Source organism: Hoplias malabaricus, chromosome 2, assembly GCF_029633855.1.
Source record: "Hoplias malabaricus isolate fHopMal1 chromosome 2, fHopMal1.hap1, whole genome shotgun sequence".
Taxonomy (NCBI): domain Eukaryota; kingdom Metazoa; phylum Chordata; class Actinopteri; order Characiformes; family Erythrinidae; genus Hoplias; species Hoplias malabaricus.
The window spans coordinates 74869708-74893560 of NC_089801.1; the positions used below are offsets into that span (position 1 = coordinate 74869708).

The 23853-nt window shown below is 50.6% G+C and overlaps 23 non-coding genes and 3 pseudogenes across 23 annotated transcripts; all 26 read right to left on the reverse strand.

The window, feature by feature from the left end:
• Positions 1-455: 455 nt before the first annotated feature.
• On the reverse strand, positions 456-677 carry LOC136688393 (U2 spliceosomal RNA; annotated as a pseudogene).
• A 212-nt stretch (positions 678-889) lies between these two features.
• On the reverse strand, positions 890-1080 carry LOC136688372 (U2 spliceosomal RNA). Its single transcript, XR_010801074.1, has one exon. It is a non-coding gene; the product is annotated as a U2 spliceosomal RNA (small nuclear RNA).
• Positions 1081-1315: 235 nt separating this feature from the next.
• Positions 1316-1429, reverse strand: LOC136688436 (U5 spliceosomal RNA). Its single transcript, XR_010801127.1, has one exon. It is a non-coding gene; the product is annotated as a U5 spliceosomal RNA (small nuclear RNA).
• A 306-nt stretch (positions 1430-1735) lies between these two features.
• LOC136688026 (U2 spliceosomal RNA) lies at positions 1736-1926 on the reverse strand. Its single transcript, XR_010800739.1, has one exon. It is a non-coding gene; the product is annotated as a U2 spliceosomal RNA (small nuclear RNA).
• A 235-nt stretch (positions 1927-2161) lies between these two features.
• Positions 2162-2275, reverse strand: LOC136688441 (U5 spliceosomal RNA). Its single transcript, XR_010801132.1, has one exon. It is a non-coding gene; the product is annotated as a U5 spliceosomal RNA (small nuclear RNA).
• Positions 2276-2581: 306 nt separating this feature from the next.
• Positions 2582-2772, reverse strand: LOC136688027 (U2 spliceosomal RNA). Its single transcript, XR_010800740.1, has one exon. It is a non-coding gene; the product is annotated as a U2 spliceosomal RNA (small nuclear RNA).
• Positions 2773-3007: 235 nt separating this feature from the next.
• Positions 3008-3121, reverse strand: LOC136688442 (U5 spliceosomal RNA). Its single transcript, XR_010801133.1, has one exon. It is a non-coding gene; the product is annotated as a U5 spliceosomal RNA (small nuclear RNA).
• A 305-nt stretch (positions 3122-3426) lies between these two features.
• On the reverse strand, positions 3427-3617 carry LOC136688387 (U2 spliceosomal RNA). Its single transcript, XR_010801087.1, has one exon. It is a non-coding gene; the product is annotated as a U2 spliceosomal RNA (small nuclear RNA).
• Positions 3618-9084: 5467 nt separating this feature from the next.
• Positions 9085-9151, reverse strand: LOC136688395 (U2 spliceosomal RNA; annotated as a pseudogene).
• A 235-nt stretch (positions 9152-9386) lies between these two features.
• LOC136688443 (U5 spliceosomal RNA) lies at positions 9387-9500 on the reverse strand. The gene has a single exon (XR_010801134.1). It is a non-coding gene; the product is annotated as a U5 spliceosomal RNA (small nuclear RNA).
• Positions 9501-9806: 306 nt separating this feature from the next.
• On the reverse strand, positions 9807-9997 carry LOC136688028 (U2 spliceosomal RNA). Its single transcript, XR_010800741.1, has one exon. It is a non-coding gene; the product is annotated as a U2 spliceosomal RNA (small nuclear RNA).
• Positions 9998-10232: 235 nt separating this feature from the next.
• On the reverse strand, positions 10233-10346 carry LOC136688445 (U5 spliceosomal RNA). The gene has a single exon (XR_010801135.1). It is a non-coding gene; the product is annotated as a U5 spliceosomal RNA (small nuclear RNA).
• Positions 10347-10652: 306 nt separating this feature from the next.
• Positions 10653-10843, reverse strand: LOC136688029 (U2 spliceosomal RNA). Its single transcript, XR_010800742.1, has one exon. It is a non-coding gene; the product is annotated as a U2 spliceosomal RNA (small nuclear RNA).
• Positions 10844-11078: 235 nt separating this feature from the next.
• Positions 11079-11192, reverse strand: LOC136688446 (U5 spliceosomal RNA). The gene has a single exon (XR_010801136.1). It is a non-coding gene; the product is annotated as a U5 spliceosomal RNA (small nuclear RNA).
• Positions 11193-11497: 305 nt separating this feature from the next.
• LOC136688392 (U2 spliceosomal RNA) lies at positions 11498-11688 on the reverse strand. The gene has a single exon (XR_010801092.1). It is a non-coding gene; the product is annotated as a U2 spliceosomal RNA (small nuclear RNA).
• A 5431-nt stretch (positions 11689-17119) lies between these two features.
• Positions 17120-17231, reverse strand: LOC136688397 (U2 spliceosomal RNA; annotated as a pseudogene).
• Positions 17232-17466: 235 nt separating this feature from the next.
• Positions 17467-17580, reverse strand: LOC136688447 (U5 spliceosomal RNA). Its single transcript, XR_010801137.1, has one exon. It is a non-coding gene; the product is annotated as a U5 spliceosomal RNA (small nuclear RNA).
• Positions 17581-17886: 306 nt separating this feature from the next.
• LOC136688030 (U2 spliceosomal RNA) lies at positions 17887-18077 on the reverse strand. Its single transcript, XR_010800743.1, has one exon. It is a non-coding gene; the product is annotated as a U2 spliceosomal RNA (small nuclear RNA).
• A 235-nt stretch (positions 18078-18312) lies between these two features.
• On the reverse strand, positions 18313-18426 carry LOC136688448 (U5 spliceosomal RNA). The gene has a single exon (XR_010801138.1). It is a non-coding gene; the product is annotated as a U5 spliceosomal RNA (small nuclear RNA).
• A 306-nt stretch (positions 18427-18732) lies between these two features.
• LOC136688031 (U2 spliceosomal RNA) lies at positions 18733-18923 on the reverse strand. Its single transcript, XR_010800744.1, has one exon. It is a non-coding gene; the product is annotated as a U2 spliceosomal RNA (small nuclear RNA).
• Positions 18924-19158: 235 nt separating this feature from the next.
• On the reverse strand, positions 19159-19272 carry LOC136688449 (U5 spliceosomal RNA). Its single transcript, XR_010801139.1, has one exon. It is a non-coding gene; the product is annotated as a U5 spliceosomal RNA (small nuclear RNA).
• Positions 19273-19577: 305 nt separating this feature from the next.
• LOC136688032 (U2 spliceosomal RNA) lies at positions 19578-19768 on the reverse strand. Its single transcript, XR_010800745.1, has one exon. It is a non-coding gene; the product is annotated as a U2 spliceosomal RNA (small nuclear RNA).
• A 235-nt stretch (positions 19769-20003) lies between these two features.
• Positions 20004-20117, reverse strand: LOC136688450 (U5 spliceosomal RNA). The gene has a single exon (XR_010801141.1). It is a non-coding gene; the product is annotated as a U5 spliceosomal RNA (small nuclear RNA).
• A 306-nt stretch (positions 20118-20423) lies between these two features.
• On the reverse strand, positions 20424-20614 carry LOC136688228 (U2 spliceosomal RNA). The gene has a single exon (XR_010800934.1). It is a non-coding gene; the product is annotated as a U2 spliceosomal RNA (small nuclear RNA).
• A 235-nt stretch (positions 20615-20849) lies between these two features.
• LOC136688435 (U5 spliceosomal RNA) lies at positions 20850-20964 on the reverse strand. Its single transcript, XR_010801126.1, has one exon. It is a non-coding gene; the product is annotated as a U5 spliceosomal RNA (small nuclear RNA).
• A 306-nt stretch (positions 20965-21270) lies between these two features.
• Positions 21271-21458, reverse strand: LOC136688388 (U2 spliceosomal RNA). The gene has a single exon (XR_010801088.1). It is a non-coding gene; the product is annotated as a U2 spliceosomal RNA (small nuclear RNA).
• Between the last annotated feature and the right edge of the window lie 2395 nt (positions 21459-23853).

Below are 23853 nucleotides of genomic sequence, written 5' to 3' on the forward strand. Positions count from 1 at the left end.
GGAATCGTCAGAGAGTTTTTCCAGTTTAAACATAGAGAACTGTTCCTTTACACTTTCATATCTAATCCAGAAATCTTTCAACAGGGAAGCAGTGCGGAAGCTAACATCGAAACCTTTGTTTCCAGGCAGAGTCAAGAGGCAATTCAGGTCATTTGGTGAGAAGTTGAGGGCTCCTTGAATTAGTTTCCTGGAGAAGTCTAAACGAGACATCCCCAGGATCCTTCCCTCAACTTCTCTAAATAATAGGCGCACACTGTGGTGCCTCCGCACGCCGGCACGAGCAGCCGACATGCTTGGAGGCACCTGGTGGCTTAAAACGCAACCTAAAAATAAAGTTCCTTTAAAAACCAAATAAATAGGCTAAAAAGGAAGAATGAATAAGAAGATTGTACTTACCTGTAGGTTGTTTTCCTCCTGCGGCCTTGATGGAAAAAGAAACCTGTGGAGAGAAAAATGAGCCCTAGGACTACTAGACTTGAAGTCTATCAGCCCAGACTTCAAACCAAACACTAGGACAAGTACAATTTACCTCCTAAGCGCTCGAGACCAAGATCACAAAGATCAAGATCTAAACACACTTAGGAGTCGATCGCTGTCTTAGCCCAACGACTGAAAAGGTGAGTAACTGATAAGAACAGATACTACACTTGATCTTAGCCAAAAGGCCGAGAAGCGATCTGTGCATAAATTAACACGCCAATTAGAGGTCAACACAGACGAGAAAAACATGAGATCATAGATTTGTATTTAAAAAAAAAAAAAATAAAAAAAAGAAGAAAAATGGAGGGAAAACCATGAAACAGATTAAAAAGAGAACAGCCCCGAGAAGGCAACATCATAAAGCCTTCCCATGTCCTAACTTATTTCTTTCTGACTTTTAACCAGTTTAAGGAGGTGCACCGTTCCCAGAAGTACTACAATACCGGGTCGATGCGTGGAGCGGACGGAGCAAGCCCCTCTTCCGTCTCCCTGCTCAAAAAATCAATTTAATACGTAGTCCTCGTATAGAGGACGTATCAGATATTAAACTGATAAGAACAGATACTACACTTGATCTTAGCCAAAAGGCCGAGAAGCGATAACCGGAAAGGCCCGGCCGGCCCGGAGCACCCTGCCGCAAACCAGCAACTACTGGAGGGTATTTAAACCTGGTCGTCAGACCTTGACCCCTCCCACTCAGACACCACCGCCACACCGGAGGCTCCTCCCACCAAGAACTGCAAACAGAAGCTAAGAGTTGCTGCTACAGGAACTTGTGGCAAGGCGTGCTCCAAAGACCGCTGTCGCTCTGTCATTATACAGGAGGAAAATGTGTAGCTCTGCAACAACAGAGCCTTCAAAAATACACAAAACTCGTCAACGTTCCCCTCCACGGAAATCTTTAGTAAAAGGCGAAAGATTTGTACGTGACTGAAGAGAAACCCGAGATATGACGGCTAACGGCAGGCCTTCCGCTCCTCTGCTGGAGGTCTAAGACTCTTGCGGAGGGTGCAGACTGAACAAAGGTCAGGGTGGGATAATCTGTGCATAAATTAACACGCCAATTAGAGGTCAACACAGACGAGAAAAACATGAGATCATAGATTTGTATTTAAAAAAAAAAAAAAAAAAAAAAAAGAAGAAAAATGGAGGGAAAACCATGAAACAGATTAAAAAGAGAACAGCCTCGAGAAGGCAACATCATAAAGCCGTACCCATGTCCTAACTTATTTCTTTCTGACTTTTAACCAGTTTAAGGAGGTGCACCGTTCCCAGAAGTACTGCAATACCGGGTCGATGCGTGGAGCGGACGGAGCAAGCCCCTCTTCCGTCTCCCTGCTCAAAAAATCAATTTAATATGTAGTCCTCGTATAGAGGACGTATCAGATATTAAACTGATAAGAACAGATACTACACTTGATCTTAGCCAAAAGGCCGAGAAGCGATAACCGGAAAGGCCCGGCCGGCCCGGAGCACCCTGCCGCAAACCAGCAACTACTGGAGGGTATTTAAACCTGGTCGTCAGACCTTGACCCCTCCCACTCAGACACCACCACCACACCGGAGGCTCCTCCCACCAAGAACTGCAAACAGAAGCTAAGAGCTGCTGCTACAGGAACTTGTGGCAAGGCGTGCTCCAAAGACGGCTGTCGCTCTGTCATTATACAGGAAGAAAATGTGTAGCTCTGCAGCAACAGAGCCTTCAAAAATACACAAAACTCGTCAACGTTCCCCTCCACGGAAATCTTTAGTAAAAGGCGAAAGATTTGTACGTGACTGAAGAGAAACCCGAGATATGACGGCTAACGGCAGGCCTTCCGCTCCTCTGCTGGAGGTCTAAGACTCTTGCGGAGGGTGCAGACTGAACAAAGGTCAGGGTGGGATAATCTGTGCATAAATTAACACGCCAATTAGAGGTCAACACAGACGAGAAAAACATGAGATCATAGATTTGTATTTAAAAAAAAAAAAAAAAAAAAAAAAGAAGAAAAATGGAGGGAAAACCATGAAACAGATTAAAAAGAGAACAGCCTCGAGAAGGCAACATCATAAAGCCGTACCCATGTCCTAACTTATTTCTTTCTGACTTTTAACCAGTTTAAGGAGGTGCACCGTTCCCAGAAGTACTGCAATACCGGGTCGATGCGTGGAGCGGACGGAGCAAGCCCCTCTTCCGTCTCCCTGCTCAAAAAATCAATTTAATATGTAGTCCTCGTATAGAGGACGTATCAGATATTAAACTGATAAGAACAGATACTACACTTGATCTTAGCCAAAAGGCCGAGAAGCGATAACCGGAAAGGCCCGGCCGGCCCGGAGCACCCTGCCGCAAACCAGCAACTACTGGAGGGTATTTAAACCTGGTCGTCAGACCTTGACCCCTCCCACTCAGACACCACCACCACACCGGAGGCTCCTCCCACCAAGAACTGCAAACAGAAGCTAAGAGCTGCTGCTACAGGAACTTGTGGCAAGGCGTGCTCCAAAGACGGCTGTCGCTCTGTCATTATACAGGAAGAAAATGTGTAGCTCTGCAGCAACAGAGCCTTCAAAAATACACAAAACTCGTCAACGTTCCCCTCCACGGAAATCTTTAGTAAAAGGCGAAAGATTTGTACGTGACTGAAGAGAAACCCGAGATATGACGGCTAACGGCAGGCCTTCCGCTCCTCTGCTGGAGGTCTAAGACTCTTGCGGAGGGTGCAGACTGAACAAAGGTCAGGGTGGGATAATCTGTGCATAAATTAACACGCCAATTAGAGGTCAACACAGACGAGAAAAACATGAGATCATAGATTTGTATTTAAAAAAAAAAAAAAAAAAAAAAAGAAGAAAAATGGAGGGAAAACCATGAAACAGATTAAAAAGAGAACAGCCTCGAGAAGGCAACATCATAAAGCCGTACCCATGTCCTAACTTATTTCTTTCTGACTTTTAACCAGTTTAAGGAGGTGCACCGTTCCCAGAAGTACTGCAATACCGGGTCGATGCGTGGAGCGGACGGAGCAAGCCCCTCTTCCATCTCCCTGCTCAAAAAATCAATTTAATATGTAGTCCTCGTATAGAGGACGTATCAGATATTAAACTGATAAGAACAGATTTTTTTTTTTTTTTTTTTTTTTTCCAACCAAAGCTTTATTTACATATTTCAATCATTACAATCAGACAAGAAAAAACACATTCACCGCCACCACACTTTAAACCACCCAACACAGTCCCCTAGATGCCCAATTTCCAGAATCCTTCACTTGGTCAAAAAAAAAAAAAAAAAAAAAAAAAAAAAAACCAACCCAAAATTCATAATCACCTCCCAGGACTCCCATCAATTTTTGGGCCACCATGAGTGCCCCAACACCGTGAGGCCTGCAAAACCTCCAGTCTCTCCCACCCCTCCCACTCCCACCCTGATGATTCCCTCCCCACCATCCTCCCTGCTGTTAATAATCTTACGGTGACGCCCTTTGAAAACATGTAACATGAGGTTTGGGTCTGCCTTTGTTTCCCTGACTCTGAGACTCTCGCATCTCGTGCCCCATGAGACACACTTCGCCACCGAGATCACTGTCCAGAAGTCCCTTGCCTCACGTCGTTCGAGATTCTTCAGACCACTACCGTACAACACCATTTCCCTTTTCAAAACCGTCCTGCCACCCCCAGATCCCCACCAAGCTGCGACAAGCCTCCAGAAATGGGCCACTATTGGGCAGGACCAGAGGGCGTGCTCAATCGTCTCCTCCCCACCACAACCAAGGGGGCACAGAGGGGTGTGCCCAGATCCGTGCCTGTACAAGCGCTCCCTTACTGGAAGGCGGCCTAGCGCCCCTAGCCAGTGCAGGTCTTTGCTGGCCCCGTCTAGCCAGCTGGGCTGAAGTTCAGCCCAGTCAACTGACGGGGAACAGGCGATTGCCATGTGTGTGGTACTCTGAGCTACAAGCTGGTCCCTCCACTTCCTGTACAGCTGCCTGTGGTCCATAATGGTGTCCTCCTCCAGGCACCACCTATTGTCCCTCACAAACTCGGCAGCCTTTTGATAGTGCCAGGGCCTATCGTTGGACCAGGGCGCTGTACCTCTCCATGGGATGACATTACGTAATGTGAAAGCAAACCAGAACCTTGCAAAGAGACTGGAGGCATGGTCCACCCCCCCTTGCACCATCCTCGCCACGAATGCCGTATGAAGTGCCATGATCTTAAGAGGCGCACAAATCACCCCTCTACCCCCCTTTTTCTTCTCCTTATACATTGTAAAGCGGGCGACGAGTTCGTACCTCCCACCCCACACAAAACCAAACATGGCCCTTTCCAGCCGCCTGCCTATCACAAAAGGGATCGGGTAAACATACGCCAAATGTATCACGGCCGCAAAAAGGTCTGTGTTTGCCGCCAGCACCCGACCAGAAAGCGAGAGGTCCCTACGACTCCAAAACTCCGCCCTCATCCGTATTTTCCTGAGGACTGCTTCCCAATTCTTCTGAGCGCAGTCTTCCCTCCAGAAGACTACCCCCAGAATCCTAAGCCCATCTGCACATAAGGAGAAGCCCCCGGGAACTTCCTGCCTGCGTGCCCATGCCCCAACGAACATCACAGCCGATTTAGCCCTGTTGATTCGGGCCCCGGAGACGTTCGAGAACTCCTTCAGTACCTGACCAACCGCATTAAAATCCTTTTCAGAGGAAAGGAAGAGTGTTGCATCATCCGCATAAACAGAAACCTTTGCCCTCCTCCCACTTCCCCCTGGAACATGCAAACCCTGAAAGGACGGCTCCCTCCGGAGTCGCTCCATCAGTGGTTCTAGGTACAGGACGTAGAGCAGCGGGGACATGGGACAACCCTGCCTCACTCCTCCTTGCTGCTTGACCGGACGTGTATAAAAACCATTCACCCCCACTCTACTGGTCACACCGTTGTACATCAGCCGGACCAGATCTACAAAGGGCCTAGTAAAACCCATCCGATCTAGAACGGCAAACATGAACTCGTGTTGAACCCGGTCGAAAGCTTTCTCCTGGTCCAGGCTGAGCAAAGCCAAGGGCACTTGTCGCTGCTCTGCCCAGGCCAGGGCATCCCTTATCAAGGCCAGGTTCATACTTATCCTGCGACCGGGCACCCCGCAGGTCTGGTCGGGGTGAATGACTGTCTCCATGACCCCACTCAGCCGCTGACACAAAACCTTGGCCAAGATCTTGTAATCCACGTTGAGCAACGTTATCGGCCTCCAGTTTGCAAGGTCGGCCCTGTCCCCCCGCTTGTAAAGAAGGGTGACATGGCCAACCCGTGCTGAGGGAGGCAATATGCCTCGTTCTACTGCTTCCCTGTACACGTCCACCAAGTCTTTCCCAAGTAAGGGCCAAAGAGTCCTGTACCATTCTACTGGCAAGCCATCCCCCCCAGGGGCCGTGCCACACCTCAGGGAGAGCATGGCCCTTTGGACCTCCTCTACTCTGATTTCCCCCTCAAGCTGAACTGCCTCCTCCTCCACCAAACGCCCGCTGACTGCCTCCAAGAACCCATAGTCGTTTACCCCCCCCTCCCCAGGGGGTCCAGTCCCAAAAAGAGAGGTGAAATGCGCCTCCGCTATCCCCAACATCCCCTCCACGGATGCATCCACCCGCCCCCCATCCCTCAACCCCTCTATGTGTGATCGTCGCTGGCGGGTTTTAATCGATTCAAAAAAGAAACGCGTTGGCCTCTCATCCATCTCCAACTTCTGCCTCCCTGCCTGGAAACAAAAAGCCTTTGCTTCCTTCTCATAAAAAGCTCGCAGCTCCTCACTTGCTTCCCTCAATCTCTCCCTGTTTCCCCCCTGCCAAGCTGCCTGTAGCTCTTCGGACCATCGCCTGATGTGCTCCTTCCTTCTCCTTACCTTTTCTTGCCCCCACCAACGACACAGAGTGGCGACCCTTTTCTTAAGGTCCTCCCACCACTCTGCCATCGAAGTGTAGAGCACCTTCAAACGTCTCCATTCCCCATATAAAACTCCAAATATTTGAAGGAAGGAGGGGTCCTGGAGAAAACCTCTATTCATTCTCCACAGACCTCTCCCTCTCTGTCCTCCCTCAACAAGGATTTCTGCTGACACTAAGCAATGGTCTGACCCCCAGAACGGTTCAGCGGCATAACTCAACACCTGGGACCCTTCAGCCACCAACAGGAGGTCGAGCCTTGAAGAGTCCCCCCGGGAATTGGCCCAGGTGTGACCAGATGCTCTCGGCTCGACCACCCTGAAAGCATCTACCAGCCCTGCCCCCCGCAACACTTGAGCTAGGTGACACCCCCTCTCCACATCTGGCTCAACATTAAAATCCCCACCTACTAATAGGAACCTGTTCGTGTGGAGAAGGGGCTCCAAGATTTGAAAAAAACCTCGCCGCCTACCCTTCCCAGGGGGTGCGTAAATTGCAATGGCCCTGAACCCGATCCCTCTCCACTCACCGTCCACGCAGAGCACTCTACCTGGCACAGGCGACTGGACGTCGGTCACTAGGAAGTCGCATGTTTTAAACAGGATTCCCACACCATCTCCGTTTCCCTCCCCGACACCCCAGACCGATGGCCCCAACGTCCAGTCCCTGGCGAAGGAGACCTCATCTGCCTTTGATTTTACATGGCATTCCTGCAGGAAGCACAGGTCAAACAGGACATCACGCAGACTCAAGAATACCGCCGTCCTCTTGAGTGCCTGCCTAATGCCCCTTACATTTAGTGTGGCAACTGCGAGCTTATCCATTTGAAAAAAAAATAACAGGAAGAATAGACTGGTATAGAGCAACACGGTTCAAAAACAAACCCCCCCCAAAAAAAAGGCCCCATCCCCCCAAAATAACACTGAACCTCACAAAACCCCCTATTCCTTATCCCCACCTCCTCTCCCCAACCGTTTTCCATGATCCCCCTCCACACCTTTGGCTCTCCCCCTCCCTACCCCCTTCCCCACCCGCCTTGAGACCACTTCTTTCCAACCCACCTCTTCTAGCCCACCTGCCTCCCCAGTCCCTGGACTTCCCCTGCTTCCCTCACCCTCTCCTTCTCTTTGTGAAAATGGTGACCGGTTATGTTCAGGGAACTCCGGCCCTTCAGTCCTCTGTTGCTTATCTACCTCTGTACTTGTGCTGGCAGCTTCCCCCATCTCGACTGGGACGAGGTCAAACTCTCGAACCACCTCCAGACGGCTCCTCTTGGCTGATCTATCCTCGTCCTTAAAGTCCTTATTCCTTGACGAATGGCTCCTGAACAAAACCCCTCCCTCCTCTGTCTCCATTTCACTGTCCCCTTCTGTGGCAACTGGGCTTTCCGAGATTACCAGATCAGCCCAGTCTAGGACCTGTATGCTCGGGAGTTGATCCATGTCCCCGGAGGCTCCAGCCCATTCCAGAGGGGACCAAGAGTTCCCCTGCCCATCTTCTCCTGGCCGCTGCTCACTCCGAGCCTCGGTGGGCAAAGGAGCTTGTGCATTTTCCACTGGCTCCTTAGCATTGACCTCCACCCCCACCATCTCTTCACATTCACCCATGTCCGCACGCTCCCCCAGTTGTTTCACGGGGGTTCCCGCAAGGGCTTGCGGGATGGCTGTCTCTGCCAGGGCTGCCTTTGGCGCCTCACGACCTGCCACCTCCTCTGTTGCGGACTTAGTCCCCATCACCTCAGACCTCTTCTGCACATTCCCCGACAAATTTGCCCTGGAAGTCCCCGGAACAGCCTCAGACCCCACTTCTCCGGTCTTCCCCTCCACGGGCCTTTGTGGGTTCACCCCAGACGTCCCCGGCACAACAACTTCTGCTGAACCAGTTGACTTTTCCACTTCTGCTTCTCCCATGCTAGGTCCTCCATCCAGTATCTTAAAGACTGCTGGGACTTTGAAGAGATCACTAAAAAGCCTGGTCCGTGCAGGGCAGTCCCTATACAAATGGTCATGGTTTCCACACAGGCTGCATGCTTTTGGAGCTCCGCACTCGGCTGTCGTATGCTCCTCTGCGCCACAGAATCTACACCTGCCTCCAGTGCAGGCGTCTTTGGAGTGACCCCGGGCCCCACATCGTCTGCAGTATTCAGGCTGTCCCGGGTAGTGCAAGAAGCCTCGATGTGGGCCGATGGAAAAACTTCCTGGCGGATGTACGAGGCCTCCCGAAAACGCTGGATCTGCCCGCAGCCGGACAAAGAACCGCCGCTTCCCATTCCAAATCCCGAACCTTCCTTTCAGTCGTTCTCCAGGAGAGACCGATGAACAGAAACGTCCTAGAAATGTCCGGATATCCTCATCCTTTACGAAAGGGTTGTACATATGGACAGTTACCGGAACCTCGTCCATAGCGAAAAGTGGGATCAGGCGTAGTCCTCTGAGCACTTCCTGATCTTGTTGCTGACAGCACTTCTCAAAACATGTTGAACAGTCTGTAAACGATGCGAAAGTCACGTCCAAAAACCCAGCCTTGGAAAAATCCTGTATGCAGAAGATCCTTGACGGTGAGAGATCGCAGACATCTCGAAGAATTCGTAGTACTAACCAGTCCCATCCAAATCTCTTTTTCACATCGTCCCCAGCATCCTGCAGCAGTTCCACACGAACAGTATGCCTAAGCCGCACCACTCGGGCCGGCCGACTATCGCTATCAGTCATAGTATTTGCCCAGAACAGATACTACACTTGATCTTAGCCAAAAGGCCGAGAAGCGATAACCGGAAAGGCCCGGCCGGCCCGGAGCACCCTGCCGCAAACCAGCAACTACTGGAGGGTATTTAAACCTGGTCGTCAGACCTTGACCCCTCCCACTCAGACACCACCACCACACCGGAGGCTCCTCCCACCAAGAACTGCAAACAGAAGCTAAGAGCTGCTGCTACAGGAACTTGTGGCAAGGCGTGCTCCAAAGACGGCTGTCGCTCTGTCATTATACAGGAAGAAAATGTGTAGCTCTGCAGCAACAGAGCCTTCAAAAATACACAAAACTCGTCAACGTTCCCCTCCACGGAAATCTTTAGTAAAAGGCGAAAGATTTGTACGTGACTGAAGAGAAACCCGAGATATGACGGCTAACGGCAGGCCTTCCGCTCCTCTGCTGGAGGTCTAAGACTCTTGCGGAGGGTGCAGACTGAACAAAGGTCAGGGTGGGATAATCTGTGCATAAATTAACACGCCAATTAGAGGTCAACACAGACGAGAAAAACATGAGATCATAGATTTGTATTTAAAAAAAAAAAAAAAAAAAAAAAAGAAGAAAAATGGAGGGAAAACCATGAAACAGATTAAAAAGAGAACAGCCTCGAGAAGGCAACATCATAAAGCCGTACCCATGTCCTAACTTATTTCTTTCTGACTTTTAACCAGTTTAAGGAGGTGCACCGTTCCCAGAAGTACTGCAATACCGGGTCGATGCGTGGAGCGGACGGAGCAAGCCCCTCTTCCGTCTCCCTGCTCAAAAAATCAATTTAATATGTAGTCCTCGTATAGAGGACGTATCAGATATTAAACTGATAAGAACAGATACTACACTTGATCTTAGCCAAAAGGCCGAGAAGCGATAACCGGAAAGGCCCGGCCGGCCCGGAGCACCCTGCCGCAAACCAGCAACTACTGGAGGGTATTTAAACCTGGTCGTCAGACCTTGACCCCTCCCACTCAGACACCACCACCACACCGGAGGCTCCTCCCACCAAGAACTGCAAACAGAAGCTAAGAGCTGCTGCTACAGGAACTTGTGGCAAGGCGTGCTCCAAAGACGGCTGTCGCTCTGTCATTATACAGGAAGAAAATGTGTAGCTCTGCAGCAACAGAGCCTTCAAAAATACACAAAACTCGTCAACGTTCCCCTCCACGGAAATCTTTAGTAAAAGGCGAAAGATTTGTACGTGACTGAAGAGAAACCCGAGATATGACGGCTAACGGCAGGCCTTCCGCTCCTCTGCTGGAGGTCTAAGACTCTTGCGGAGGGTGCAGACTGAACAAAGGTCAGGGTGGGATAATCTGTGCATAAATTAACACGCCAATTAGAGGTCAACACAGACGAGAAAAACATGAGATCATAGATTTGTATTTAAAAAAAAAAAAAAAAAAAAAAAAGAAGAAAAATGGAGGGAAAACCATGAAACAGATTAAAAAGAGAACAGCCTCGAGAAGGCAACATCATAAAGCCGTACCCATGTCCTAACTTATTTCTTTCTGACTTTTAACCAGTTTAAGGAGGTGCACCGTTCCCAGAAGTACTGCAATACCGGGTCGATGCGTGGAGCGGACGGAGCAAGCCCCTCTTCCGTCTCCCTGCTCAAAAAATCAATTTAATATGTAGTCCTCGTATAGAGGACGTATCAGATATTAAACTGATAAGAACAGATACTACACTTGATCTTAGCCAAAAGGCCGAGAAGCGATAACCGGAAAGGCCCGGCCGGCCCGGAGCACCCTGCCGCAAACCAGCAACTACTGGAGGGTATTTAAACCTGGTCGTCAGACCTTGACCCCTCCCACTCAGACACCACCACCACACCGGAGGCTCCTCCCACCAAGAACTGCAAACAGAAGCTAAGAGCTGCTGCTACAGGAACTTGTGGCAAGGCGTGCTCCAAAGACGGCTGTCGCTCTGTCATTATACAGGAAGAAAATGTGTAGCTCTGCAGCAACAGAGCCTTCAAAAATACACAAAACTCGTCAACGTTCCCCTCCACGGAAATCTTTAGTAAAAGGCGAAAGATTTGTACGTGACTGAAGAGAAACCCGAGATATGACGGCTAACGGCAGGCCTTCCGCTCCTCTGCTGGAGGTCTAAGACTCTTGCGGAGGGTGCAGACTGAACAAAGGTCAGGGTGGGATAATCTGTGCATAAATTAACACGCCAATTAGAGGTCAACACAGACGAGAAAAACATGAGATCATAGATTTGTATTTAAAAAAAAAAAAAAAAAAAAAAAGAAGAAAAATGGAGGGAAAACCATGAAACAGATTAAAAAGAGAACAGCCTCGAGAAGGCAACATCATAAAGCCGTACCCATGTCCTAACTTATTTCTTTCTGACTTTTAACCAGTTTAAGGAGGTGCACCGTTCCCAGAAGTACTGCATTACCGGGTCGATGCGTGGAGCGGACGGAGCAAGCCCCTCTTCCGTCTCCCTGCTCAAAAAATCAATTTAATATGTAGTCCTCGTATAGAGGACGTATCAGATATTAAACTGATAAGAACAGATTTTTTTTTTTTTTTTTTTTTTTTCCAACCAAAGCTTTATTTACATATTTCAATCATTACAATCAGACAAGAAAAAACACATTCACCGCCACCACACTTTAAACCACCCAACACAGTCCCCTAGATGCCCAATTTCCAGAATCCTTCACTTGGTCAAAAAAAAAAAAAAAAAAAAAAAAAAAAAAAAAAAAAAACCAACCCAAAATTCATAATCACCTCCCAGGACTTCCATCAATTTTTGGGCCACCATGAGTGCCCCAACACCGTGAGGCCTGCAAAACCTCCAGTCTCTCCCACCCCTCCCACTCCCACCCTGATGATTCCCTCCCCACCATCCTCCCTGCTGTTAATAATCTTACGGTGACGCCCTTTGAAAACATGTAACATGAGGTTTGGGTCTGCCTTTGTTTCCCTGACTCTGAGACTCTCGCATCTCGTGCCCCATGAGACACACTTCGCCACCGAGATCACTGTCCAGAAGTCCCTTGCCTCACGTCGTTCGAGATTCTTCAGACCACTACCGTACAACACCATTTCCCTTTTCAAAACCGTCCTGCCACCCCCAGATCCCCACCAAGCTGCGACAAGCCTCCAGAAATGGGCCACTATTGGGCAGGACCAGAGGGCGTGCTCAATCGTCTCCTCCCCACCACAACCAAGGGGGCACAGAGGGGTGTGCCCAGATCCGTGCCTGTACAAGCGCTCCCTTACTGGAAGGCGGCCTAGCGCCCCTAGCCAGTGCAGGTCTTTGCTGGCCCCGTCTAGCCAGCTGGGCTGAAGTTCAGCCCAGTCAACTGACGGGGAACAGGCGATTGCCATGTGTGTGGTACTCTGAGCTACAAGCTGGTCCCTCCACTTCCTGTACAGCTGCCTGTGGTCCATAATGGTGTCCTCCTCCAGGCACCACCTATTGTCCCTCACAAACTCGGCAGCCTTTTGATAGTGCCAGGGCCTATCGTTGGACCAGGGCGCTGTACCTCTCCATGGGATGACATTACGTAATGTGAAAGCAAACCAGAACCTTGCAAAGAGACTGGAGGCATGGTCCACCCCCCCTTGCACCATCCTCGCCACGAATGCCGTATGAAGTGCCATGATCTTAAGAGGCGCACAAATCACCCCTCTACCCCCCTTTTTCTTCTCCTTATACATTGTAAAGCGGGCGACGAGTTCGTACCTCCCACCCCACACAAAACCAAACATGGCCCTTTCCAGCCGCCTGCCTATCACAAAAGGGATCGGGTAAACATACGCCAAATGTATCACGGCCGCAAAAAGGTCTGTGTTTGCCGCCAGCACCCGACCAGAAAGCGAGAGGTCCCTACGACTCCAAAACTCCGCCCTCATCCGTATTTTCCTGAGGACTGCTTCCCAATTCTTCTGAGCGCAGTCTTCCCTCCAGAAGACTACCCCCAGAATCCTAAGCCCATCTGCACATAAGGAGAAGCCCCCGGGAACTTCCTGCCTGCGTGCCCATGCCCCAAACGAACATCACAGCCGATTTAGCCCTGTTGATTCGGGCCCCGGAGACGTTCGAGAACTCCTTCAGTACCTGACCAACCGCATTAAAATCCTTTTCAGAGGAAAGGAAGAGTGTTGCATCATCCGCATAAACAGAAACCTTTGCCCTCCTCCCACTTCCCCCTGGAACATGCAAACCCTGAAAGGACGGCTCCCTCCGGAGTCGCTCCATCAGTGGTTCTAGGTACAGGACGTAGAGCAGCGGGGACATGGGACAACCCTGCCTCACTCCTCCTTGCTGCTTGACCGGACGTGTATAAAAACCATTCACCCCCACTCTACTGGTCACACCGTTGTACATCAGCCGGACCAGATCTACAAAGGGCCTAGTAAAACCCATCCGATCTAGAACGGCAAACATGAACTCGTGTTGAACCCGGTCGAAAGCTTTCTCCTGGTCCAGGCTGAGCAAAGCCAAGGGCACTTGTCGCTGCTCTGCCCAGGCCAGGGCATCCCTTATCAAGGCCAGGTTCATACTTATCCTGCGACCGGGCACCCCGCAGGTCTGGTCGGGGTGAATGACTGTCTCCATGACCCCACTCAGCCGCTGACACAAAACCTTGGCCAAGATCTTGTAATCCACGTTGAGCAACGTTATCGGCCTCCAGTTTGCAAGGTCGGCCCTGTCCCCCCGCTTGTAAAGAAGGGTGACATGGCCAACCCGTGCTGAGGGAGGCAATATGCCTCGTTCTACTGCTTCCCTGTACACGTCCACCAAGTCTTTCCCAAGTAAGGGCCAAAGAGTCCTGTACCATTCTACTGGCAAGCCATCCCCCCCAGGGGCCGTGCCACACCTCAGGGAGAGCATGGCCCTTTGGACCTCCTCTACTCTGATTTCCCCCTCAAGCTGAACTGCCTCCTCCTCCACCAAACGCCCGCTGACTGCCTCCAAGAACCCATAGTCGTTTACCCCCCCCTCCCCAGGGGGTCCAGTCCCAAAAAGAGAGGTGAAATGCGCCTCCGCTATCCCCAACATCCCCTCCACGGATGCATCCACCCGCCCCCCATCCCTCAACCCCTCTATGTGTGATCGTCGCTGGCGGGTTTTAATCGATTCAAAAAAGAAACGCGTTGGCCTCTCATCCATCTCCAACTTCTGCCTCCCTGCCTGGAAACAAAAAGCCTTTGCTTCCTTCTCATAAAAAGCTCGCAGCTCCTCACTTGCTTCCCTCAATCTCTCCCTGTTTCCCCCCTGCCAAGCTGCCTGTAGCTCTTCGGACCATCGCCTGATGTGCTCCTTCCTTCTCCTTACCTTTTCTTGCCCCCACCAACGACACAGAGTGGCGACCCTTTTCTTAAGGTCCTCCCACCACTCTGCCATCAAAGTGTAGAGCACCTTCAAACGTCTCCATTCCCCATATAAAACTCCAAATATTTGAAGGAAGGAGGGGTCCTGGAGAAAACCTCTATTCATTCTCCACAGACCTCTCCCTCTCTGTCCTCCCTCAACAAGGATTTCTGCTGACACTAAGCAATGGTCTGACCCCCAGAACGGTTCAGCGGCATAACTCAACACCCGGGACCCTTCAGCCACCAACAGGAGGTCGAGCCTTGAAGAGTCCCCCCGGGAATTGGCCCAGGTGTGACCAGATGCTCTCGGCTCGACCACCCTGAAAGCATCTACCAGCCCTGCCCCCCGCAACACTTGAGCTAGGTGACACCCCCTCTCCACATCTGGCTCAACATTAAAATCCCCACCTACTAATAGGAACCTGTTCGTGTGGAGAAGGGGCTCCAAGATTTGAAAAAAACCTCGCCGCCTACCCTTCCCAGGGGGTGCGTAAATTGCAATGGCCCTGAACCCGATCCCTCTCCACTCACCGTCCACGCAGAGCACTCTACCTGGCACAGGCGACTGGACGTCGGTCACTAGGAAGTCGCATGTTTTAAACAGGATTCCCACACCATCTCCGTTTCCCTCCCCGACACCCCAGACCGATGGCCCCAACGTCCAGTCCCTGGCGAAGGAGACCTCATCTGCCTTTGATTTTACATGGCATTCCTGCAGGAAGCACAGGTCAAACAGGACATCACGCAGACTCAAGAATACCGCCGTCCTCTTGAGTGCCTGCCTAATGCCCCTTACATTTAGTGTGGCAACTGCGAGCTTATCCATTTGAAAAAAAAATAACAGGAAGAATAGACTGGTATAGAGCAACACGGTTCAAAAACAAACCCCCCCCAAAAAAAAGGCCCCATCCCCCCAAAATAACACTGAACCTCACAAAACCCCCTATTCCTTATCCCCACCTCCTCTCCCCAACCGTTTTCCATGATCCCCCTCCACACCTTTGGCTCTCCCCCTCCCTACCCCCTTCCCCACCCGCCTTGAGACCACTTCTTTCCAACCCACCTCTTCTAGCCCACCTGCCTCCCCAGTCCCTGGACTTCCCCTGCTTCCCTCACCCTCTCCTTCTCTTTGTGAAAATGGTGACCGGTTATGTTCAGGGAACTCCGGCCCTTCAGTCCTCTGTTGCTTATCTACCTCTGTACTTGTGCTGGCAGCTTCCCCCATCTCGACTGGGACGAGGTCAAACTCTCGAACCACCTCCAGACGGCTCCTCTTGGCTGATCTATCCTCGTCCTTAAAGTCCTTATTCCTTGACGAATGGCTCCTGAACAAAACCCCTCCCTCCTCTGTCTCCATTTCACTGTCCCCTTCTGTGGCAACTGGGCTTTCCGAGATTACCAGATCAGCCCAGTCTAGGACCTGTATGCTCGGGAGTTGATCCATGTCCCCGGAGGCTCCAGCCCATTCCAGAGGGGACCAAGAGTTCCCCTGCCCATCTTCTCCTGGCCGCTGCTCACTCCGAGCCTCGGTGGGCAAAGGAGCTTGTGCATTTTCCACTGGCTCCTTAGCATTGACCTCCACCCCCACCATCTCTTCACATTCACCCATGTCCGCACGCTCCCCCAGTTGTTTCACGGGGGTTCCCGCAAGGGCTTGCGGGATGGCTGTCTCTGCCAGGGCTGCCTTTGGCGCCTCACGACCTGCCACCTCCTCTGTTGCGGACTTAGTCCCCATCACCTCAGACCTCTTCTGCACATTCCCCGACAAATTTGCCCTGGAAGTCCCCGGAACAGCCTCAGACCCCACTTCTCCGGTCTTCCCCTCCACGGGCCTTTGTGGGTTCACCCCAGACGTCCCCGGCACAACAACTTCTGCTGAACCAGTTGACTTTTCCACTTCTGCTTCTCCCATGCTAGGTCCTCCATCCAGTATCTTAAAGACTGCTGGGACTTTGAAGAGATCACTAAAAAGCCTGGTCCGTGCAGGGCAGTCCCTATACAAATGGTCATGGTTTCCACACAGGCTGCATGCTTTTGGAGCTCCGCACTCGGCTGTCGTATGCTCCTCTGCGCCACAGAATCTACACCTGCCTCCAGTGCAGGCGTCTTTGGAGTGACCCCGGGCCCCACATCGTCTGCAGTATTCAGGCTGTCCCGGGTAGTGCAAGAAGCCTCGATGTGGGCCGATGGAAAAACTTCCTGGCGGATGTACGAGGCCTCCCGAAAACGCTGGATCTGCCCGCAGCCGGACAAAGAACCGCCGCTTCCCATTCCAAATCCCGAACCTTCCTTTCAGTCGTTCTCCAGGAGAGACCGATGAACAGAAACGTCCTAGAAATGTCCGGATATCCTCATCCTTTACGAAAGGGTTGTACATATGGACAGTTACCGGAACCTCGTCCATAGCGAAAAGTGGGATCAGGCGTAGTCCTCTGAGCACTTCCTGATCTTGTTGCTGACAGCACTTCTCAAAACATGTTGAACAGTCTGTAAACGATGCGAAAGTCACGTCCAAAAACCCAGCCTTGGAAAAATCCTGTATGCAGAAGATCCTTGACGGTGAGAGATCGCAGACATCTCGAAGAATTCGTAGTACTAACCAGTCCCATCCAAATCTCTTTTTCACATCGTCCCCAGCATCCTGCAGCAGTTCCACACGAACAGTATGCCTAAGCCGCACCACTCGGGCCGGCCGACTATCGCTGTCAGTCATAGTATTTGCCCAGAACAGATACTACACTTGATCTTAGCCAAAAGGCCGAGAAGCGATAACCGGAAAGGCCCGGCCGGCCCGGAGCACCCTGCCGCAAACCAGCAACTACTGGAGGGTATTTAAACCTGGTCGTCAGACCTTGACCCCTCCCACTCAGACACCACCACCACACCGGAGGCTCCTCCCACCAAGAACTGCAAACAGAAGCTAAGAGCTGCTGCTACAGGAACTTGTGGCAAGGCGTGCTCCAAAGACGGCTGTCGCTCTGTCATTATACAGGAAGAAAATGTGTAGCTCTGCAGCAACAGAGCCTTCAAAAATACACAAAACTCGTCAACGTTCCCCTCCACGGAAATCTTTAGTAAAAGGCGAAAGATTTGTACGTGACTGAAGAGAAACCCGAGATATGACGGCTAACGGCAGGCCTTCCGCTCCTCTGCTGGAGGTCTAAGACTCTTGCGGAGGGTGCAGACTGAACAAAGGTCAGGGTGGGATAATCTGTGCATAAATTAACACGCCAATTAGAGGTCAACACAGACGAGAAAAACATGAGATCATAGATTTGTATTTAAAAAAAAAAAAAAAAAAAAAAAAGAAGAAAAATGGAGGGAAAACCATGAAACAGATTAAAAAGAGAACAGCCTCGAGAAGGCAACATCATAAAGCCGTACCCATGTCCTAACTTATTTCTTTCTGACTTTTAACCAGTTTAAGGAGGTGCACCGTTCCCAGAAGTACTGCAATACCGGGTCGATGCGTGGAGCGGACGGAGCAAGCCCCTCTTCCGTCTCCCTGCTCAAAAAATCAATTTAATATGTAGTCCTCGTATAGAGGACGTATCAGATATTAAACTGATAAGAACAGATACTACACTTGATCTTAGCCAAAAGGCCGAGAAGCGATAACCGGAAAGGCCCGGCCGGCCCGGAGCACCCTGCCGCAAACCAGCAACTACTGGAGGGTATTTAAACCTGGTCGTCAGACCTTGACCCCTCCCACTCAGACACCACCACCACACCGGAGGCTCCTCCCACCAAGAACTGCAAACAGAAGCTAAGAGCTGCTGCTACAGGAACTTGTGGCAAGGCGTGCTCCAAAGACGGCTGTCGCTCTGTCATTATACAGGAAGAAAATGTGTAGCTCTGCAGCAACAGAGCCTTCAAAAATACACAAAACTCGTCAACGTTCCCCTCCACGGAAATCTTTAGTAAAAGGCGAAAGATTTGTACGTGACTGAAGAGAAACCCGAGATATGACGGCTAACGGCAGGCCTTCCGCTCCTCTGCTGGAGGTCTAAGACTCTTGCGGAGGGTGCAGACTGAACAAAGGTCAGGGTGGGATAATCTGTGCATAAATTAACACGCCAATTAGAGGTCAACACAGACGAGAAAAACATGAGATCATAGATTTGTATTTAAAAAAAAAAAAAAAAAAAAAAAAGAAGAAAAATGGAGGGAAAACCATGAAACAGATTAAAAAGAGAACAGCCTCGAGAAGGCAACATCATAAAGCCGTACCCATGTCCTAACTTATTTCTTTCTGACTTTTAACCAGTTTAAGGAGGTGCACCGTTCCCAGAAGTACTGCAATACCGGGTCGATGCGTGGAGCGGACGGAGCAAGCCCCTCTTCCGTCTCCCTGCTCAAAAAATCAATTTAATATGTAGTCCTCGTATAGAGGACGTATCAGATATTAAACTGATAAGAACAGATACTACACTTGATCTTAGCCAAAAGGCCGAGAAGCGATAACCGGAAAGGCCCGGCCGGCCCGGAGCACCCTGCCGCAAACCAGCAACTACTGGAGGGTATTTAAACCTGGTCGTCAGACCTTGACCCCTCCCACTCAGACACCACCACCACACCGGAGGCTCCTCCCACCAAGAACTGCAAACAGAAGCTAAGAGCTGCTGCTACAGGAACTTGTGGCAAGGCGTGCTCCAAAGACGGCTGTCGCTCTGTCATTATACAGGAAGAAAATGTGTAGCTCTGCAGCAACAGAGCCTTCAAAAATACACAAAACTCGTCAACGTTCCCCTCCACGGAAATCTTTAGTAAAAGGCGAAAGATTTGTACGTGACTGAAGAGAAACCCGAGATATGACGGCTAACGGCAGGCCTTCCGCTCCTCTGCTGGAGGTCTAAGACTCTTGCGGAGGGTGCAGACTGAACAAAGGTCAGGGTGGGATAATCTGTGCATAAATTAACACGCCAATTAGAGGTCAACACAGACGAGAAAAACATGAGATCATAGATTTGTATTTAAAAAAAAAAAAAAAAAAAAAAAGAAGAAAAATGGAGGGAAAACCATGAAACAGATTAAAAAGAGAACAGCCTCGAGAAGGCAACATCATAAAGCCGTACCCATGTCCTAACTTATTTCTTTCTGACTTTTAACCAGTTTAAGGAGGTGCACCGTTCCCAGAAGTACTGCAATACCGGGTCGATGCGTGGAGCGGACGGAGCAAGCCCCTCTTCCGTCTCCCTGCTCAAAAAATCAATTTAATATGTAGTCCTCGTATAGAGGACGTATCAGATATTAAACTGATAAGAACAGATACTACACTTGATCTTAGCCAAAAGGCCGAGAAGCGATAACCGGAAAGGCCCGGCCGGCCCGGAGCACCCTGCCGCAAACCAGCAACTACTGGAGGGTATTTAAACCTGGTCGTCAGACCTTGACCCCTCCCACTCAGACACCACCACCACACCGGAGGCTCCTCCCACCAAGAACTGCAAACAGAAGCTAAGAGCTGCTGCTACAGGAACTTGTGGCAAGGCGTGCTCCAAAGACGGCTGTCGCTCTGTCATTATACAGGAAGAAAATGTGTAGCTCTGCAGCAACAGAGCCTTCAAAAATACACAAAACTCGTCAACGTTCCCCTCCACGGAAATCTTTAGTAAAAGGCGAAAGATTTGTACGTGACTGAAGAGAAACCCGAGATATGACGGCTAACGGCAGGCCTTCCGCTCCTCTGCTGGAGGTCTAAGACTCTTGCGGAGGGTGCAGACTGAACAAAGGTCAGGGTGGGATAATCTGTGCATAAATTAACACGCCAATTAGAGGTCAACACAGACGAGAAAAACATGAGATCATAGATTTGTATTTAAAAAAAAAAAAAAAAAAAAAAAAGAAGAAAAATGGAGGGAAAACCATGAAACAGATTAAAAAGAGAACAGCCTCGAGAAGGCAACATCATAAAGCCGTACCCATGTCCTAACTTATTTCTTTCTGACTTTTAACCAGTTTAAGGAGGTGCACCGTTCCCAGAAGTACTGCAATACCAGGTCGATGCGTGGAGCGGACGGAGCAAGCCCCTCTTCCGTCTCCCTGCTCAAAAAATCAATTTAATATGCAGTCCTCGTATAGAGGACGTATCAGATATTAAACTGATAAGAACAGATACTACACTTGATCTTAGCCAAAAGGCCGAGAAGCGATAACCGGAAAGGCCCGGCCGGCCCGGAGCACCCTGCCGCAAACCAGCAACTACTGGAGGGTATTTAAACCTGGTCGTCAGACCTTGACCCCTCCCACTCAGACACCACCACCACACCGGAGGCTCCTCCCACCAAGAACTGCAAACAGAAGCTAAGAGCTGCTGCTACAGGAACTTGTGGCAAGGCGTGCTCCAAAGACGGCTGTCGCTCTGTCATTATACAGGAAGAAAATGTGTAGCTCTGCAGCAACAGAGCCTTCAAAAATACACAAATCTCGTCAACGTTCCCCTCCACGGAAATCTTTAGTAAAAGGCGAAAGATTTGTACGTGACTGAAGAGAAACCCGAGATATGACGGCTAACGGCAGGCCTTCCGCTCCTCTGCTGGAGGTCTAAGACTCTTGCGGAGGGTGCAGACTGAACAAAGGTCAGGGTGGGATAATCTGTGCATAAATTAACACGCCAATTAGAGGTCAACACAGACGAGAAAAACATGAGATCATAGATTTGTATTTAAAAAAAAAAAAAAAAAAAAAAAAAGAAGAAAAATGGAGGGAAAACCATGAAACAGATTAAAAAGAGAACAGCCTCGAGAAGGCAACATCATAAAGCCGTACCCATGTCCTAACTTATTTCTTTCTGACTTTTAACCAGTTTAAGGAGGTGCACCGTTCCCAGAAGTACTGCAATACCGGGTCGATGCGTGGAGCGGACGGAGCAAGCCCCTCTTCCGTCTCCCTGCTCAAAAAATCAATTTAATATGTAGTCCTCGTATAGAGGACGTATCAGATATTAAACTGATAAGAACAGATTTTTTTTTTTTTTTTTTTTTCCAACCAAAGCTTTATTTACATATTTCAATCATTACAATCAGACAAGAAAAAACACATTCACCGCCACCACACTTTAAACCACCCAACACAGTCCCCTAGATGCCCAATTTCCAGAATCCTTCACTTGGTCAAAAAAAAAAAAAAAAAAAAAACCAACCCAAAATTCATAATCACCTCCCAGGACTCCCATCAATTTTTGGGCCACCATGAGTGCCCCAACACCGTGAGGCCTGCAAAACCTCCAGTCTCTCCCACCCCTCCCACTCCCACCCTGATGATTCCCTCCCCACCATCCTCCCTGCTGTTAATAATCTTACGGTGACGCCCTTTGAAAACATGTAACATGAGGTTTGGGTCTGCCTTTGTTTCCCTGACTCTGAGACTCTCGCATCTCGTGCCCCATGAGACACACTTCGCCACCGAGATCACTGTCCAGAAGTCCCTTGCCTCACGTCGTTCGAGATTCTTCAGACCACTACCGTACAACACCATTTCCCTTTTCAAAACCGTCCTGCCACCCCCAGATCCCCACCAAGCTGCGACAAGCCTCCAGAAATGGGCCACTATTGGGCAGGACCAGAGGGCGTGCTCAATCGTCTCCTCCCCACCACAACCAAGGGGGCACAGAGGGGTGTGCCCAGATCCGTGCCTGTACAAGCGCTCCCTTACTGGAAGGCGGCCTAGCGCCCCTAGCCAGTGCAGGTCTTTGCTGGCCCCGTCTAGCCAGCTGGGCTGAAGTTCAGCCCAGTCAACTGACGGGGAACAGGCGATTGCCATGTGTGTGGTACTCTGAGCTACAAGCTGGTCCCTCCACTTCCTGTACAGCTGCCTGTGGTCCATAATGGTGTCCTCCTCCAGGCACCACCTATTGTCCCTCACAAACTCGGCAGCCTTTTGATAGTGCCAGGGCCTATCGTTGGACCAGGGCGCTGTACCTCTCCATGGGATGACATTACGTAATGTGAAAGCAAACCAGAACCTTGCAAAGAGACTGGAGGCATGGTCCACCCCCCCTTGCACCATCCTCGCCACGAATGCCGTATGAAGTGCCATGATCTTAAGAGGCGCACAAATCACCCCTCTACCCCCCTTTTTCTTCTCCTTATACATTGTAAAGCGGGCGACGAGTTCGTACCTCCCACCCCACACAAAACCAAACATGGCCCTTTCCAGCCGCCTGCCTATCACAAAAGGGATCGGGTAAACATACGCCAAATGTATCACGGCCGCAAAAAGGTCTGTGTTTGCCGCCAGCACCCGACCAGAAAGCGAGAGGTCCCTACGACTCCAAAACTCCGCCCTCATCCGTATTTTCCTGAGGACTGCTTCCCAATTCTTCTGAGCGCAGTCTTCCCTCCAGAAGACTACCCCCAGAATCCTAAGCCCATCTGCACATAAGGAGAAGCCCCCGGGAACTTCCTGCCTGCGTGCCCATGCCCCAACGAACATCACAGCCGATTTAGCCCTGTTGATTCGGGCCCCGGAGACGTTCGAGAACTCCTTCAGTACCTGACCAACCGCATTAAAATCCTTTTCAGAGGAAAGGAAGAGTGTTGCATCATCCGCATAAACAGAAACCTTTGCCCTCCTCCCACTTCCCCCTGGAACATGCAAACCCTGAAAGGACGGCTCCCTCCGGAGTCGCTCCATCAGTGGTTCTAGGTACAGGACGTAGAGCAGCGGGGACATGGGACAACCCTGCCTCACTCCTCCTTGCTGCTTGACCGGACGTGTATAAAAACCATTCACCCCCACTCTACTGGTCACACCGTTGTACATCAGCCGGACCAGATCTACAAAGGGCCTAGTAAAACCCATCCGATCTAGAACGGCAAACATGAACTCGTGTTGAACCCGGTCGAAAGCTTTCTCCTGGTCCAGGCTGAGCAAAGCCAAGGGCACTTGTCGCTGCTCTGCCCAGGCCAGGGCATCCCTTATCAAGGCCAGGTTCATACTTATCCTGCGACCGGGCACCCCGCAGGTCTGGTCGGGGTGAATGACTGTCTCCATGACCCCACTCAGCCGCTGACACAAAACCTTGGCCAAGATCTTGTAATCCACGTTGAGCAACGTTATCGGCCTCCAGTTTGCAAGGTCGGCCCTGTCCCCCCGCTTGTAAAGAAGGGTGACATGGCCAACCCGTGCTGAGGGAGGCAATATGCCTCGTTCTACTGCTTCCCTGTACACGTCCACCAAGTCTTTCCCAAGTAAGGGCCAAAGAGTCCTGTACCATTCTACTGGCAAGCCATCCCCCCCAGGGGCCGTGCCACACCTCAGGGAGAGCATGGCCCTTTGGACCTCCTCTACTCTGATTTCCCCCTCAAGCTGAACTGCCTCCTCCTCCACCAAACGCCCGCTGACTGCCTCCAAGAACCCATAGTCGTTTACCCCCCCCTCCCCAGGGGGTC